General features: G+C 34.2%; 1 long non-coding RNA gene across 1 annotated transcript in view; it reads right to left on the minus strand.

The window, feature by feature from the left end:
- LOC107734397 (uncharacterized) overlaps window positions 1-12,833 on the minus strand; it is a 14,123-nt gene extending 1,290 nt beyond the window's left edge. The window contains exons 1-2 of the long non-coding RNA XR_001639088.1: window positions 12,824-12,833; window positions 7,840-7,842 (exon numbers count right to left, since the gene is read on the minus strand). This is a non-coding gene — a long non-coding RNA (uncharacterized LOC107734397). The remainder of the gene's footprint in view (window positions 1-7,839; window positions 7,843-12,823) is intronic.
- Between the last annotated feature and the right edge of the window lie 3,478 nt (window positions 12,834-16,311).

The raw sequence follows: 16,311 nt of genomic DNA on the forward strand, positions 1-16,311 counted from the left end.
AAAAAAATTTTTTTTGCTGAGATTTGATGCAGTGACAATTTTGCATCGTGATTACGCAATGACGTCACCGCGCAATGACATCGCGTCATTTAGCAACTTTTAGCAACAAATCAACCTTCCTTTAGCAACTTCCCCTGAAAATTAGTTGGCAACACTGCTCCGTGAGCTACCGAACAACCTACCGTCTATGAAATCCCATTGATATGAAGCTGGATATGTGCGGTGCTAACGTTCAAAAGCATCAGTTTTCAAATCTCCCAGCATATTAAAAATGTTTTGAAGTCACAACATAATACTCTTCAAGTAATTGTGCGAAAATTACGCTTTATTAATCGAAACTCTGTAAATCATACTCTGTGTGAAAATAATTTAAAAGGTGTCGGATATTTACTGCCTCTAGTGTTCATTTTTTTGGAAACTGCAGTGATATGTACTTATTGGTACGTATTTCGCGTCTTGCAAAAATGTGCCCCCAGGTACGTATTTGCCATGAGACTGGGTTGATTTTTGAAAATGTCTGCTGGTCTTCGGTACTCATCTAGTCAATTTTACCTACTTCCATGGTTTTGTCTTTGAAATAATATATGGCAAATGCCATTGTTAAATTGTTGTCACTGATAATTACGGTGTTTGTTTGTTTCTTTCTTTTATTTATTATTTTCTGGTGGTTGATCCTAAATGTTAACCTAACAACCGTGGTGTTAATTAGGCAAGAGCACAGAATCAGGTGTGCGCGAACGTATCACATGACCAAATATCGCGACAGACGGTCACTGCTCCGATGTTTTTTTATTTTTTTATCGGAGATTCCATGAACATTTTGTTGATAGCAGGTGCTTGCAACGTAAATAATGGCAAAACGTTCTGGACCTTACAAAAGGTACTTGGAGGACGGCACAGAAAGAATGGAGAACCAAGTTCAGATGGAATGCAAATTACATTATGGTAAAACATTATTATTATTATTATTATTATTATTATTATAGTATTAATGAAGCTAACCAGTGTTGTGGCGAATTTCGACCGACTCAGTGCATGCGCGTTGGCATCGGTGGCATTGGTTTGTGTTGCCCTTTACTTTTCATTTAATTGTATTTTTATTTTTTTTAGATATTCCGTCCTCATGTGGATAAACATTGTATGCTAAATGTCTTGAGAACATATACGGAATTGTATTTTTAAAGCAATTAAAAAATAATGACGATTAAATAATTAAACAAAGGTCAGCGATGTTTGCTCTTTAAAGCTTTTTGTAACCAAATCTTTTCCACCCAAGTTACACCACGACAACATCGAACGTTCAGCCATGGATCTTGTAATCTAATATTTGGCTGTAAATAACATGATCCTTGTGTAGGCCTATATGCAATATAAGTGAAATAACGAGCACATTGAATAAATGTTATGGGTCTTTGGCAATTGTCAGCCAATAAGTTAATAATTAACCTAAACTAACATTTTATTTCTGACAATAGATATAGTATTTCTTGTGAAATGTTTTCTATATATGTACATTAAAATAAATGTCAGAAGCCTACATTAAATTTATCATAAGTGACAGCAAAAAAACTTTCTATTTAAGAATCATGAAAGACAAATGTATCATTGCACGACTTTTGTTCCAACATTAATAATAATAAATGTTTCTTAGCAGCAAATCAGCACATTAGAATGATTTCTGAAGATCATGTGACACTGAAGACTGGAGTAATTATGCTGAAAATTCAGCTTTGATCACAGGAATAAATTATATCTAAAAGACATTAAATTATATTATTTTGAATTGTAGTAATATTTTACAATATTTAATATTTTGTGAATATATTTAGTCACAATTATATCATCAAACACACTTCACAGCCAGAAATGTCTCCTGTACAGTGGAGCCGCAGAAGGCAGTATAATTTTGCCAGTAAACATTGATACTGCCCCACTGGAAACCTCTTGCCTTTGTGTGTACAGTCACAGTTTTCTCGGCAAACATTTTCCATAGCCAGAAATCACCAGCATAAATGTAATGTGCTTAATGTGATGTGCTGAAAGCCATAAATCTAAACGAATTGTGTTCTAAATTTGAAGTTGATACCTCAAAAAATTAGTTTTCATGTAAGTTTTCATTTGGGCACAATACCAAACTTTAGCCATTAGATGCCAACAAATCTTCACTGGTACACACAGTGTCAGGATTAGTTATTTGCAGTACAGTAGGCTATTATTTCTGTAATTTGTATTACGCACACAATTTAGTACACGCATACAAACCTGAGAAAATTATGCTATTTAGTAAAGAATAGTAAAAAATATTAATTTTGAAGCCTTGCCAACAGAAGGAAAGCCGGCAGATACTGCATCATATCAGTTAAATGAACCTCGATTAAAAATGTAAGTTTTAATGGGTTTCACTTGAGACATTTTTGTCCTTAAGGCCCTAGGTGTTACTATTTTGTGTACATAATGTTAAACAGATTTAGGAAAGGTAATGAGGTTGAAGTATTAAAATTCCATAAAAATACACACTTCTGCCAAAAAGTATGCAGTTGGCAATATGATTTAAAGAAAAAAATGTCCTTAAGGATCAATGCTCATGGGACACCATACCCCTAAAGTGGAGTATTCAGTTCAGTTAAACTTTACATTTCACTATTTCTTGCAGACTGAAATTTGTTTAAGGCTCGTTCTACGTGATCATCAGTCATTTACTGTACATGACAGCCTATTGCAAACATGTATAGGCTATGTGTCCTGGCGGAACTTTATTTCTTTCTTTATTCGTTTTTTTTTTATTGAATTTCACAACTACAAGTCAATTCTCAACAAATTAAAAAAATAATAATGTTTATCCACATAAGGAAGCAATAACTACATAAAAATAAATAAAATAAAATAAAAAGGAGAGGGCACCACAAACATATTACATTCATTTGCCCGCACCAACGTTATCTAATAAAATTTGGCACAACACCAGCAAATGTATTTCCACTACGTTTTTTTTTTTTTTTACTTTTTAATTGATTTTACTTTGTAAATGTCAACAACTATCAATCTAAAATTGCATGAAATGCATGTATGTGTTACAATCAAAAGTAGCCTATATTTCAGTCATAGGCTGTTTCAAACTAATGTTCATATGGGATGTGCAACAACACTGATTCTAATTAATTTTTAGAACCAATTATAATAATTAATTTCATTTGATGACTTTTATTCCAATTTTATTTAACTATCCAGTTTGTGGATACCTATCACCCTTCCCACTTTTTTTTAATAGAATGACAATAATGATGCAAGCACAGAAGACATCATGACTAATGGGTCCAGCAGAGGACCATATAAAGTGGACAAGGGAAAATCCTCCACAACCAGCCTATTGTGTGCTGACATTCAAGAGGTAAATACACAATTTTAGCCCCGTTTACGTCTCCAAATATGCTGGGCCAGTTGCCATGACTTTTGGTGAGCACATTCTTGCTCTTCAGAGGATGATCTGTCAACTCTGTTGACCATATAGCCTTTTGTCCAGTCTCACCATCATGCCAAAATGTCAGCTTTGCATGCACAATATGCACGTTCAAATCGAATCGAATTGATTTGAATGATTCAATAAATAATTTATTAAAACAGTGTAACGAATCAGCTCATGAGGAAATATGAATAATTAATCATAACTAGTTATAATTAATTATGAATATTTAGATCCGCTGTAGATATTTACTTGACCTCTCAGGGTCAACTGTCTTGGACATCCCCCCTGAAATTTATTTACAATTCGACCGCTGAGTACAGTCAAATAAAAATTAAATCAAATTTGAATTATCTTAACATGCACCAATCTAATAATTCAGTGACATTCTTTCATTCATTCAATTATTCATTATGTTTCCATTGGTAACATTTAAAACAAGAAAGAAAGATGGCAGAATAAATGCTGAAGCTATCATGAATAATGCTTCCAACAGTGAAGAGGAAGATTATCAAGTGGACAATGAAAACTCCTCAGCAACTAGCCTGTTGTTTGCTGACATTCAAGAGGTAAATACACAATTATCCATACATCACACATTTCTTATCTCTGGTTAAATAGATGTGTACCCTATTCATTCATTGATTTAATTTCAAGTCATATTTTTACATGTTAACCTGTAGAATGACGAGGGAATATGCTTGATACTGAAGATGAAAACAATGTGGACAGTGAAGACTTGATGGAGGACAGTACTAGTTGAGAAAAAGCATCTGAATTATCAGTGGTATGTAGTAAATGGTTCAGTGACACAGTATGTCTGTTAGTGTAATAATTCACATAAAGGAGCCAATTAGATAAAATAAGTGATTTTGTACCCTAGTGAAAAATAAATGTACCAAAATGTATTTGAAATGCATTTATTTTATCCGTAGTATACTACAAATACATTTACATATTTATTTACAGTACTTAATCTACATACTCTGCAATTTAACTTTAGGTAGTCTACACTAAACTGTTATACTTAAAGTTTGCTAAATTGGAACAACTACATTTGTAATGCACCATAGATATTGTTGAATTCCAACAAAAAATGTACTTAAGTATATTTAATTGTGCTAAGATTGAGCTATTGCAAGTATACTTTGGGTACACTTTAAATATCTTGCATTTAAAGACTGATGTTATACAGAGATCATACTATCCTTAAAAATAGTTATATTAAAACACAGTTTATGATTAATATTAAGACATTTAATTAATGTTTATATCAGTAAGTCTCAAGCGATATGTCAAATATGTTAATGAATTTGTAGTGTACTTATTATGAAACCAATGTATTTTAAATACATTTTGGTATAGTAGGTTCACAGACACAGATTTGAAGAACCGGAAACCAGAGTTTATATGAACTGCAATTAGTTTTTTCCCTTAAATGATAGTTTAGTTGCATCATTGAGGAAGCATGTAATAGTGTGAGGCATTCTAATGTCAGACTCCACCAACCTCGTAAAATTCTGAATATTTATTTCAAATTTTATTGTTAACTGGGCACAAAATGAAATGTTCTTAAAAGTAACAAACTCATGGGTTAAATTTAGCTGTAATGGTACAGCAATGTGTCATTAGTACTGCACTGAGATGGCAGTAATTACTTAAATTTACAACAACTGTAACATATCCATCCATTCTCTTTCACAGTACAGCAAAAAAGTCTCAAAGTAACACATTTAGTAGCCTATATAAATAAACACAATGGACAAAGACATTGTATTATGGATTAAGCCAAAATAGCAGTTCTGTGACAACATTCAGTAGAGGTAATGCCAAAATAATTGATTGTACAAAAAAGGGAACTTATTTATATTTGTATAATCCACTTGTGTTTAAAAACAGTGTTGGGTTAGTTACTCAAAAAAATTTAATTTATTACTCACTTTCTGGCAACAATAATTAGTTACAGCACTAGCTATATTATGTTCCTTTCACGCCCCACAGAAGTTGTAATTGCATATCTTCCACATGAAGCACTTCTAAAATGTTAGTAACAACATATTTGTGCCTCATCATTTCATCAAAATCCACATTGGATTGCAGTCAGAAGTTATTACACACACTCAATGGTGATAGCGATAGTGACGTGTGTATTAATCTCAGTAATTGTCATGTGTAGCTTGAAGCAAATTGTAGCTATAATTTCTCCGACTTATATTGCATGATGTATTTTTTCAAAAGAAATCACAATTTCGAAAGAAAATGTTTCATTTTCCAAAAAGATTTTTAATTCTAGTAATATAATTTACATCGGGATCAGAGGGATATGGGTGGGATGTAATGCCAGGGTAAAGTAAAGCCACAACTTGCACAACAGTGTTCAGATCATCTTTTCTCCTAACAAAATCAATGTAATGGCAATATTTCCCTCTGTTGAATGTAAGCTTTTCCATATTCCAAGCTTGCCTGCTGCTCTGGTGACTTCATGTGCCTGAGCAAGTCATGACAATTATGAAAATAAATCTAGGAATTATTAGATTGTTGGATTAGTATCAAATCAGTAGGGGTTGAGGAATCAAAAGTAACTAAGTAACGAGCTGTTTTATGAATGGTAACTGTAATATTATTATTGAATTATTATTAGTAATTTGTAATTATTATTAGTAATCAGTTACACTACTAGTTAAAAAGTAATATTATTACTGTGAGTAGTTACTAGTAACTATTTACTGCCCAACACTGGCTAAAATTATGCCACAATACCTGTTTTGCCACAACATGGAATGGACAAATACAATGGACAGATACAAGTCTACAAGCACTATATATATATAGACACCATTAGGACTCATTTCGGCAATTCTGAAATTCAAGAATGTACCAAACTTGAACACATAGACATGCACACAGGTAGCAACTCTGTTCTTTTTGGTTTGCAGCTCTGTAGGATATGATGAAGTTATTAGCCATTTTGTGATTATCCAGGGTAAATATTTTTTAGAAAATATGCTAGAAAGAAAGAAAGAAAGCTGGACTGATATTCTTGATTATTCTGTTGCTGCTCACATTTTTAAATCTCTCTCTCTTTTTCTCTCTCTCTCTCCTTCTAGGGAATTGAAGATACAGTTACTGGTGACAAGCCCTTGTATCCTGGTGCACCTCTTTCAAAGGGAGAAAGTGTGTTGATGTTGATGTCCTATCTCTTACGGCATAATTTAACAGGCAAAGCACTTACTGGAAATGTTTAACATAATGTTTCCAGGTCTGATCCCATCTTCACATGACCTTTTCCACAAAGATTTTGGAAGTTCATCTAAATTTGAAGTACACTTTTATTGTGAAAGTTGTTTAAAATACCTTGGTGTTAGAGCAGATTGTCCCTCTCAGTGTGACTCTTGCAATACAGAATTTGATGCCAATGCAAACTTTAAGAATGGATTCTATTTTCTTGTGTTGCCCCTGCATGCACAGATTCAGCAACTTTTGCAAGAATATGGTGTCAATCTTAATGAAAAAAATAGAACCTGTGGGGTTCTCTCAGACATACAGTCTGGTGAAGAGTATCAAATGTTATGTGACAGAGGAGTTATTGGAAAAGATGATTTGACGCTAATTTGGAATTGTGATGGTGCACCAGTGTTCAAAAGTTCTAAATTCTGCATTTGGCCAATTCAGTGTCAGGTAATTGAACTGGAACCAGAAGAGAGGACAAGTCACATTTTAATGTCAGCATTATGGTTTGGGCCAAGTAAACCATCTATGTTAACATTACTAACACCATTTGTTAAAGAAGCCTTATTATTAGAGACTGAAGGTGTTGACTGGCAAGATACACAGGGAAACTGGCATGTTTCTAAAGTGTTTGTAGTGGTTTGTAGCTCTGATTCGATGGCTCGTCCGATGCTTCGTAACACAAAGCAATTTAATGGTTTTTATGGTTGTGACTTTTGTTATCACAAAGGTGGTAAATCCTATCTATATATATGATCAACCTGAACCCCCACTTCGAAATGAAAGAGATCATTTTAGTCATGCAATGTCAGCTTCAGATAATGAGCCAGTGTTTGGAGTCAAAGGGCCATCTCCTTTAATGAAGCTTAGTCATTTCCAAATGATAAATGGTTTTATTCCTGAATATCAACACAATGTGTGCCTTGGAGTCACTCGGCAACTGTCCACATTGTGGTTTGATTCAGCAAACAGTGAAGCCACCTGGTACATTGGCAAACCGATAGAAGAGGTTGATATGCGACTTGCAAAAATAAAACCCCAATTTGAGATAACTAGGACACCAAGGTCAGTGAATGAAAGGAAGTTCTGGAAAGCTTCAGAATGGAGAGCATTTCTCCTATTCTGTGCTCTTCCTGTATTGAAAGGCATACTACCTGGGAGATTTTGGAATCATTTGTTTCTATTGGTGTTTGGTATATATAAATTACTGCAGGATAAGATCAAGACTAGAAGCATCTTGTTGTCAGAACTGGCTCTTAAAAAATTTGTCATTGAATTTCAAAGAATTTATGGGGGAAACCACATGACTTTCAACATACATTTGCTCACACATGTTGCACAAAGTGTGAAACAGTGGGGACCATTATGGGCTACGTCAGCCTTTCCATTTGAATCAAATATGGGCACTCTATTGAAGTATTTTAATGGAACACAGAATGTCTCTTCACAAATAGCTAGAAAATTTCTGTTGTGGAGAGAATTGCCAGAAAAGGCCAAACATACGAGTGCAAAGGTTCAGTCATTTGTTAAAGAACTTTATTTTAATAAGCGAAGAACAGATAAATGTGAAATATTAAATGACAATGTCAGGGTTGTTGGTCGTCCCCCAATGCAGGATAACATCACAACTGCATATAGGCTTGCCATTGTTAAGTTATGTGGAAATGTAAGTAACTGCTTCTGGTCTTACAAACGTTTCTTGGTTTATGGAGTTCTATATCACACTCAAAAATATGGCCGACTTAAGAAAAGATACAACAGTGCTGTATACTTGAACGATGGTACATTCTCTTTAATTAATGACTTAGTCATTTTTAAACAAATATGTGTGCATCAAAGCCCTGCATATTGTGAATGTACCAAACACTGCTGCGCTTTAGTGAGGTACTTGTTAAATCTAGCAGCCCTTTATGTAAAGATTCACAAATAAATGTACAGAGTACTTTTGTGCATGAGGTTAGGAAGACTTGAACCATCAGTGCCATCTGGCCTGGTATGATAAGAATGAAATGTGTTGTTGTTGAAACAGCTGACAATTTGTACATTACACCTTTGCCAAATCCATATGAACGGGACTAAAAAAGCAGTCATTAGTCATATTAACCAGTGTTGTATTATGTATTTATGTTAGACTTGCTCCTTTTCCTGTTTGGCTTGATGTTTTGTAATGAGATTTTTTTAAATGAAATTTTATGTGCTGGTATAGCTTATTATAGAAACCAGTATGAATCAAGTCTGTTACAATACTGTTACATCTTGAAAGATTGGCCAATAAAATCAGTAAAAATGTATCTGTTTCTGTGTGGGTTATTATTGCTTTGTACAAAGTAGATCAGCTTCAGTTCCATGTATTTCAATTACTCTAAAATCTATTCCACCCCAAAGCTTGTTACTACAGTATATGAACTTGAACAGGTAAGTTTATAAGACCGAATGTAATATTATGAGAAAAAAATATTTATTAGGCCACTCAATCAAAAGTGTAAAAAGAACTAAAAGCCAAGTATACTTAGAATACATAATTATACTTTTAAGTATATGTCAATAAACAAGTATAGGCCAAATATACTTAGACTTTTCTGTCAGTATAAGTCAAGTATACTTAAGTGCAATTTTAAGTATGTTTCTGAGAAGTACCTAAAGTACATTTCAGAGAAGTACATAAAAAGTAGACTGAAAGTATACTTTCTTATTTTTTAGTTTAAAAGAAGTATACTAATAGCACACTTGAATAAACTTCTTTTTAGTAAGGATGGAGCAACAACCACTGACAGAAGCACTTTAGAGATAAGTCTTATCAACATGGCATTAAAGCTGGAGCACTCAAGGAACAGAAGAGCTGAACGGAATAGGGTATTTCAGATTCATGGTCAGTAGGGTTAAACCACAACAACAACAACAAAAAGAGACTTTTTAATTTAATAAACATGCTCATATTTGCTAAGTTTCCAAAGTCACCAAAAAGAAGTCTAGGTCTTAATATGAGCATTTCTTATCACATCTTTCAAAGCCCAAATGAATACTGTATACAGCTGGTACCTAAAAAATCTGTTCATAACAGATTTTTTTTTACTCTTTTATCTTTAATTTATTATTTCTGCTTGTATATTGTGCAAGAATATTGTTCCCAAAGAATTTTGGAGAAACACCTGAAACACAACATAAAATATGACTTAAAATAAAGCTGATTGAAAGCCAAAATTTAAATAATGGTAATGAGGGGCAACTTTTTTTCTCTGGGATTTGAAAAACTAATATTTTCCTCCAGTTGTGTTCTGATTTATTTTGCTGCTGAAAAGAACCAGCATTTAAGGTATATGACATCATTGCATTGCTTCAAGAAAATCTATATGTGATTAATCAAAAAGCAATGTTTTAATAAAAGTGTGGTCCATTTCTACTCACCCAAACTTCCAGAAGAATAGATGCTTCAGCATGAGGAACGGCCCTGATTTACCCTGAGATGGAGCTCTGTGAATGGAGGTTGCCATTAAGCAGACTTAAAAGGCAAGAAAATCAATTAGCATCGCTTGGAGAAAAGGACTGATCAATACTGAGAGAGAGAGAGAGAGAGAGAGTGAACAATGCCAGATGCTTATTGTATGTTTAAAGGGTGCGAGTGCTCTTACTTAGGGAACTACATTTATGTGTTCATGGAAGCTATTAGTGTGGCCAGTAACAATAGCATAATACTGTACTGTATGTGTGCAGTTATTTGTTGCATTATGTTGCATGTATTTGACGATAGGACTGCTATAGTACATTCATGATAAATGCATTTCTGAACATTTTTTTTTTTAAATGTGCAGTATACAGAAAAAAATTCCAATATTAATTGTAATAATATTTGACAATATTAATGTTTTACTGTATATTTGATCAAATATATGCAGCTTTTTGTAAGCATTAGAGATCTTTTGATTAGATGATGTGTTTGAATAATATAAATGAATCTTGATTTAAGTTTATTTTTAATTTTAATTTTTTAAGCATAGTCCTCAATTAATTTTAGTTACATTTATGATTAAATTCTGATTAAGTCAGTGATCTGCAGTGTTTAATTGAGCAGAGATGCCACAGATTTCTGATTATATTTGACATTTTACACAAATATGCCAAAACTGTTTATTTCTCATTATCTTCAGACTGGTAACAACATCCCCTTTCGCTTCCAGCTATTCCTCTCACACACAAAAGCACTAAATTAATCTAATATGCCTGCCACAACAATATTGCCACTGGTGCTTCCTATTGGTCAGTGGTTAATTCATTTGAAATTGCAATTGCTTAAAGCATTAATTTACTGCATTCCTTTGTAAATTAGTTTTTGTGTGTTTGTATAAGCTGCCTGTGAGAGGTAAAATGAACGCAGATGGGAAGCACTTGAGGCTGTAGAGACACTGGATTATTCTGTCGTTATCAACTTGGCAGTCTCACACCAGCAGTTCAATTACATATGCAACTATTCTTAATTATTACGGGAAGTCATTACTTTAAAAGCCCGTGTTCAATTAAACATCTGTACAACACAAAGGAATATTCCTCTCAGTGAACTTTGCTTTTCCAGCAGTTGCACACATAAAGTCATCTGACAGTGTTTCACAGAGGAACAAAAACATTTGCTCATTGACTAAAAACTGCACCTCTTATAATTCATTTCCAAGGATGACAGTTATTCAATAGCACAAAATGTAAACATGCATATTTACTCATCTCTTTTTCCCATTTGCTTTAATGGATTGCCTTTGACCAAATATCATTTAAATGTCATTATGATGCATTTCTTTTGCAGCATCTCTCCTTGCTCTCAAACCCCATAAGAAGAGTCAAAGGTAGTGTAAGTTAAAAAAAAAAGTTAATGTTTCCTTTCCAAACTTTGTCATCATTACAGCGTACCAATATATTCAGGTAGGTTACTTTGGCCTTGACTAGAAAAAAAAGAAGAAAAAAAAGCCTATTGAACATTTCCACCATTACTGCCCTGGGGAAAAAAATAAAGTCCATTTAAAACATGGTGATCTTTTGTGACAGCAGGCCCCAATAGCAGGACATTTTGCCACACTAAATGGGGCAAGTTGTCACATAGATGCACTAGGAACATGAACTCATAAAAGCATACAAACATATGCAACAAAGTTCACAAGAACTGCCATTTGTATAAATAAAGGAATATTTGGCTATCTGTTTTTTTTTGTGCTCTTTAATCATTAAAATGTTTCCTCTTTGAAGATCCCATTCTCTTAATACTTTTTATTATTACCATTTTCCTCTTCTGTTCTTTTGTTTGACGTGTCATCTGTTGACTGAACACAAATACAAATGTTTCATGCCCAAGAGTGCACAAAAACCGACAGATCAAAGCAAACTTTATAATGAAAGGTTCCCATCAGTCACTTTTAACCTGCCATTTACACGTTATTTAAAACATCCTCATCCTTTCATGAGTCTGAATACATTTTTTTCCCTAGAAACCTTTCCAACCGGTAACAATTATAGTTTTAGACTATAATATTGAAATTTTACAGAAGACATTAGTATTGAAAATATGTTTTCAAGGTTTCCTTGCAGAGTTAAACTATTCAGTACTTTGATTCTTGCTAAAAAAAAAATGTATATTGTTTAAAATGCATTATTATTTTTTCCAATAAAATGCATCTCTTTAATTTGGGGAATGTGTGAATTGGCATTGAACTGTACACTGTAAAAATTAGTAAATAAGTAAATAAAATAAGGATTAATTTCACATTAAATGCAATGATAATTGCGTTTCTTTGTAATTATTTGTGAAATTTACTAGCAGTTTCTTACAGGCCATTTTTCCAGTGCATGTAAAAAACGCTCTCAAAGTAAAATTAGTAATCATCTTTCAAAAGGCAATGAGAGAAATAAACATCTCAATACTTTTATTATTGCAGTTTTTAAAATTCATTTCCGCTTTGACCCACATCCTCCAATGAAACCAGGAGATATTCTGGGGCAATAAATTGCAACGTGATGGGATTTTAAAGGAGGATGTTAATCAAAGTAAATATCAAGATTCTGTGCTCTGATAATGGTTTATAGCGCTACTCCATCATCTCTTCTAGCCTTCTGTTCACCTAGCAAACACTGACTCAGAGGGAAGTAGCAAGGCACTGAACTTTAATTAAAAATCCAGTCTTAATCCTAATGGAGTTGAGATGCTATAAATAGCAGCGTTTCGAAACTGACATCTTTTGCCGTCTTGCTCTTTTCGGTTACGCAGAAGTCAGCAACATGGCAGTGGAGTTCCCGTTGCATTAAGTGGAAATCCCCATGGGCTTAAACACTTTTCCTGTGGCCCTCTAACATGCAAGCGTCAGGATTTGTAGAAGCTCAGATTTGTTATCTTTTCCGCTGCAATTACAGCTGCAATTTGCAAAGAAGAGAAGCGGTTTCTTTGGATAAGCAGAACGATCTACACCCTGGTCGGGGTCAGGAAATTTCCTGCTTCCCTCAAATATGAAAACAATCAGCACGACCTGAACGTGAGCCTCACAGTTGTGGAACAAAGTGCCGTACGCGATCGTCAAAACACATTCTGGCGCAGAAACAAATCACCACTTACTGAGAGAAGACACAGACTTCAGAGAGAAAACAACAAATTGAAGCCACAAACCTCTGTGGGAAAGATGTCAGGGAACAGTGTTTTAACTGGCTCGTGAATTATCCCCAGATATTGTATCAAATCTCCTACAATCCATTTAGAGCAGGCCAGCTGTTGATCTGTCTGCATGAGGAAACAAAGTTAAATTATTTCTGCTTGAACCATCCACTTTCATTTTTCCTTTTCTCTTTGAATTACACACTTAAACACACTGAAATTCACTGCAATTGATTGCAGATAACTGGTTAAAGGCCCATTCACACCTTAGTCAGGTTACCACCATATTTAATTTTTGACAGGAAGGAAATCGAGTGCGTTAATGGATTGTACTGTTTAACAACATACCGAATGTTCTTCTAACGAAATTCTTACCGAAAAAACATTCAGTAGACAAAAACTCCAAAAAACAGTTTTGAGAGCGTTTGCAAGCGACAGGAAGTAAGTGCGCAAGACTGTCCCAGGTCTTAAAAACACCAAAGCGCAGTGCCCTTAACACATTAAGGGCCCTATCATCAGTGTTGGGAGTAACGCATTACAAAAGTAATAATATTACAGTAGTATATTACTTTTTGCTGTAACGCAGTAATATAACGCATTACTAATCAAATTTGGGTAATATTATTACTCGTTACAATCTCAGTAACGCAAGTTGACAACATTTTCATTTCTTGGGTGAACCATTAGGCCTACTTTAAAGATGCAATACAAAGTGTTGGTTTACTATCATTATCTGTCAGAAATATTAGTAAAGGCAATCACAAGTTAGAAATTGGGAATAACTTTAGTTACCTGTCCATACAGAGAGTATTCAGTCCACTTGTGTGTGATGTTTTATGTACCGGACAATGTGGTCGGCAATCCCAAACACTGATTGTGAGAATAAGGATGCTCCTCAGGAGCCAAGAAACTCCTATAAGCTCAACACAAACCTTTATAACGACAAATGAGACCATCATCTCTAGTCACGATTACTACTCACTCAGTCCTACCACAGCACGGCTGGAGTGTGTTTGCTCTAATTACCTGCAATACACACTATTCCACAAGCTCTGGTGACTATGTGTCTGTTTACTCTACGCTTGCCTCTCTTGTGGTGGGGTCAGTAAATGTCACCATATTTTATTCATGTGTTATGAGAATATGAACTGACAGTGTGTTCTCCTATTAGCTTGGATATTGTATTAATTAACTCAGACAGACCGAGACTCGTTCAAGTCTTCTCAGACGCGCGACTGGATGCTGTGACTTCTGCAAGCTCCAGAGGAGCCAATTACAGGGTCATTTCAAACATAATAAAGAATAAATGAGTGGTGATTATCTATTCTGCACTGAAATGAAATATCAGTGCCTGTTTACTTCTGATATTCAAATCAAATGTTGATGGATGTGAAAAATAACACTTTAGTTTAGTTTAGTAACACTTTAGAGAAAACTATTCATTAGTTTTTTATTAGCATGCATATTATTAGCATATTGGCTGTTTATTAGTACTTATAAAGCACATATTAATGCCTTCTGAATGACCATATTCTAGATCCCTTAAAGTAACACTCCACTATTTTTGAAAATAGGCTCATTTCCCAACTCCCCTAGAGTTAAACAGTTGAGTTTTACCGTTTTCGAATCCATTCAGCCGATCTCTGGGTCTGGCGGTAGCACTTTTAGCTGCAGCTTAGCATAGATCATTGAATCTGATTAGACCGTTAGCATCTCGCTCAAAAATGACCAAAGAGTTTCGATATTTTTCCTATTTAAAACTTGACTCTTCTCTAGTTACATCGTGTACTAAGACCGACGGAAAATGAAAAGTTGCGATTTTCTAGGCCGATATGGCTAGGAACTAACTGTAATTTAATTACACATTTTTTCTTAGTAACTGTAACTGATTACAATTACTTTTATTTTGTAATTAAATTACGTAATTCCGTTACATGTAACTAGTTACTCCCCAACACTGCCCATCAGGTAATGAAAGGTTCTACACACATTGTGGTCTTCATGCTCACTTGAACACTAGGGCCAAATAAAGGAAATACGTCATATAAGTAGTCAATTGGTCAAGTGCAAAGACCACAAGTGTGTGTATTTGGACAAGGCATTAGTTTCTCTGTGCTACAATCATTATAGTTGTGGTGTGGACTCTGCAATTTTTAGAAATTTAGAACGATTTAAAAAAAAAAGTTTTATTTTACCAGTTATAATTATCATCCCTGGTGTGAACAGGCCATAAGGTGCTACTTCTAGAATAGGTTTGTCAATCGTTTTGGAGTCTGTTCGGTGACCGTGATTTCACAAAGTACAACATGTTCCTGGATCAACATCCTTGTTGATCCTGGAACAACATTCCTATCAACCAATCAGAATTGAGGGATAACTTTTCAGGAAATATCTGTTTTAGGCTTACAATCAGGGTTAGGTGCTTCTACTTCCTTGGTAATCAGCTATCATTTCACACTGTTTTTAGGAATAAATTATGGGTAGGGTTAGGTTTAGGGGTAGGGATTGTGTTAAGTCTATATTTTTGGACAGTTATGCTCATCCAGGATCAACAAAAGATGTTGATCCAGGAACATGTCTTACTTGGGAAAATCACGGCGACCTGATTATGGGGTGTTGAATGGGTGAACGTAAAATATGAATTTTTTTTGCAGATTTATCTAAATAATATATTTTTTAAATTGTGCAGTGTTCAAATGTTTTGTTTTTTATACATGTATGCATGGTTAATATTCAAATTATTTTCAATTCAATTCAAGTTTATTTGTATAGTGATTTTCACGATACAAATCGTTGCAAAGCAACTTTACAGAAAATTACGTTTCTACAATATATTTAGTAGTAGCTTATCAGTGGTGACTGTTAGTTAATGTACATATGGCAGAAATGTACAGAAAAATACATTAAAGACGTAATCAAACAGACGATGAACACTGTTAACAGCAATTATTATGATGCAGTCAAACTTATAGCAAAATTTGGTAGTTCTGTATGTTGTTTA

Source organism: Sinocyclocheilus rhinocerous, unplaced genomic scaffold, assembly GCF_001515625.1.
Source record: "Sinocyclocheilus rhinocerous isolate Xijiao unplaced genomic scaffold, SAMN03320098_v1.1 scaffold853, whole genome shotgun sequence".
Lineage (NCBI taxonomy): Eukaryota > Metazoa > Chordata > Actinopteri > Cypriniformes > Cyprinidae > Sinocyclocheilus > Sinocyclocheilus rhinocerous.